This window comes from Oncorhynchus nerka, linkage group LG27, assembly GCF_034236695.1.
Source record: "Oncorhynchus nerka isolate Pitt River linkage group LG27, Oner_Uvic_2.0, whole genome shotgun sequence".
Lineage (NCBI taxonomy): Eukaryota > Metazoa > Chordata > Actinopteri > Salmoniformes > Salmonidae > Oncorhynchus > Oncorhynchus nerka.
Window position 1 is genome coordinate 8,901,890 of NC_088422.1, and position 2,802 is coordinate 8,904,691.

Below are 2,802 nucleotides of genomic sequence, written 5' to 3' on the forward strand. Positions count from 1 at the left end.
TCCAAATAACCTTAGGCAAAAATACACGAAATAAAAGTCAAGTGAAAATAGTTATAAATGTCTTTATCAATTATGAGTAGCTAAACATTATCGACCTTTGGACACTGGTGCGCAGAGAACCCCTAGCTGTCAATCAAGCAGGCGCGGTGAACGGATTATGACGCAACAATACAGCTCCAGAACAGAGAAAGTTCATGCCAAAGTTATTATTCGGTTCCACACTAAAACTGAGGTTTGACACGTGTGATTTGAGGTGAGTCAAATATTTACAAAACATTAACCATCCGCTTCGTTATTTCTGTTGCTATCAATCACTCCATCTGTATCTACTCTTCTGTCTGTCGGACTATCTGAATTGTCTGTGTGCTGTCTAGCCAGCATATGCCAGAAAGGTTCTTTCACATAGGCTCATATTCACAAAGTCTCATAGAAGGAGTGCTGATCAATAATCAGTTTGGTCTTTTAAATGAAACTGAATACGTTTTGATGGACAGGAGGAGACCTGATCCTAGATCAGCACTCCTACCCTGAAACACTTTGTGAACACAATCCAGGTGTACTGTGATTATGAAGTTGTGATGAGCTATTATTATATTAGTTGTGCTGATGCATGATGGGTTGTAGGCTAGAGCTTGAGGACTCAACTCTGAAGACTGTTTCTGAATTCACTGACCTGGTGAGTAAATGTTGTGTACAATGGCACCATCTAGTGACAGAAACATAGAAACACACATTGTTGCTGAACGAAAGCATCTCTTTATTTTCCAGAAATAAAACTTGTAGACCTTTCCTGCAGTCTCTGAGGAGATGGACAGCTCTTCTTCTTCTGGACGATCTCCGTCTCCTACTGGGACTGTCTTCTTACCCCCTCCTATCATATGGAACAGTCTGTAAGTCATTCAACACATAACCTAGCTCTGGTCCAGGGCATTATGTATGGCTTGCTGAAGGAAGGCTCAGTGTCTGCAAGCTGTACGTAACGCCCTGGACCAGAGCTACACATTACCCACCTCTGGCCATCATGGACAGTCAACTCATCACATTCACGTATTGTAAGTCACAGTTGTGTGATTTGTGTTATTAAAGACAGTTAAATTGAGCAGAAGTTGAATTATTATTTTAATATTGTAGTAAATTGTCTGAGTTCACTTCCTAAATAATGTGTTGACATTCCTTTGATCCCAGCTACAAGCAGGCAGAGATGGAGGTTCACTTCCCGAGAGAAGAGAAGAAGACCTATACAGAGAAGGAAGCCCACATGCTTGAGTTGATGGGGAAGGATCGAACGATCCGAAATCAGAAGAAGGAGATGGACAGACTTCAAGTGTGCCTCTGGGAGGAGGAAAAGAAGAAGAGGAATGGTGGAACGGAGAAGGACAAGATCATTGAACAATTACAGTCTGAGACAGACCATCTCCGAGCCCTTTTAAAAGATGAAAGGAGGAGAAGAAGAGTAGAAAGGGGTATAATGAAAGAGTGGAAGGCTGAGATCCTGAGACTGAGGGAGGCAGAGAGCCAGAGGGAGGCAGAGAGCCAGAGGGAGGCAGAGAGCCAGAGAGAGGCAGAGAAGCAGAGAGACAGAGAGAAGCAGAGAGACAGAGAGAAGCAGAGAGACAGAGAGAAGCAGAGAGACAGAGAGAAGCAGAGAGACAGAGAGAAGCAGAGAGACAGAGGGAGGCAGAGAGAGAGAGGGAAGCAGAGAGACAGAGGGAGGCAGAGAGACAGAGGGAGGCAGAGAGACAGAGAGAAGCAGAGAGAGCCACAGAAGCAATGGAGTACCAGAGAAAACTGCAGGAGATCCACAGACTCAAACAACTGCTGGATCTACTGATGGTGGACCTACAACTGGCCCACGTAAGACATGTCATTGTTATTATTAAAAGGCAGTGTATATTTACCCAGCTGAAAATGAATAGTGGCTGACAGCGGTATGCTAACCCAATGTTAACTTTTATTCCTTTCCTTAACCCTTACCTTAACCTCACTGAAACTATACCTAACCTTTACCTTAACCCAACCCTAGGTCCTGAACCTAACCTTCATTTATCTCAACCCCTATGCCTTTCTTCTGCCGGTTGAATATCCACTTCCTTATTAACGTCATTACTGTTGTTGTTGTTGATAACTGTATCTGTGCAGGTTGTAAATAGTTGCATTAGTGAAGCATCATTTGTAGGAGTCATTTCTACAAGCATAAACATCAGAGGCCACATTGTTGTAACATCACACAAATTGTAACAGGAATTTCTCAAACCCCTAACTGAATGGGCAAGAAGGTTGTGTGTTTGTATTTGTACACATTTTGGACATAATTGATTCCATAAAATGTCTCATAATTTTTTTCAAACCATGTCAATACATTAATTGACAATGAATTGTCCAGATGAATTGATCAACATGACCCTGCTATTGATGTTGTCCAGTGTTTGATTCAATTACCTAGCTCTAGGTTGTATTTCTGTGTATCATTCTCTGCAAATCCTTTGAAAGTATGTCTTGGTAATAGATTATCACTAATTTTACCTTTTAAAATGAAGCAAGAGATTGAGAGATTGAGGCTATGGCAGAAAGTCATGGAGGATCAGCGACCAAGACTGGCCTGGAACCACAAACCTATTGAAACAGGAAGAGAGATTGAAAGAGAGAGAGAAAGGAGATGGAAAGTGAGAGAAAAGCAGAATTGGAAAGACAAGAAATGAAGAAGAAAGTGGAACAGGCAGAAGAAACGATAAAAGCGTTAGAACGAGAGATTGAGAGATTGAAAGAGATTGAGAAGGAAATCATATTGGAAAAGAAAGAGAC

At 41.8% G+C, this 2,802-nt stretch overlaps 1 long non-coding RNA gene across 2 annotated transcripts; it reads left to right on the forward strand.

The window, feature by feature from the left end:
- The first annotated feature begins 164 nt into the window (after positions 1–164).
- Positions 165–2,022, forward strand: LOC135565266 (uncharacterized). Of its 2 annotated transcripts, XR_010461451.1 has the most exons (4): positions 165–253; positions 625–676; positions 769–890; positions 1,186–2,022. It is a non-coding gene; the product is annotated as an uncharacterized LOC135565266 (long non-coding RNA). The 2 variants fall into 2 exon arrangements; XR_010461452.1 differs by lacking the exon at positions 625–676 and having other exon boundaries at positions 168–253.
- Positions 2,023–2,802: the final 780 nt, after the last annotated feature.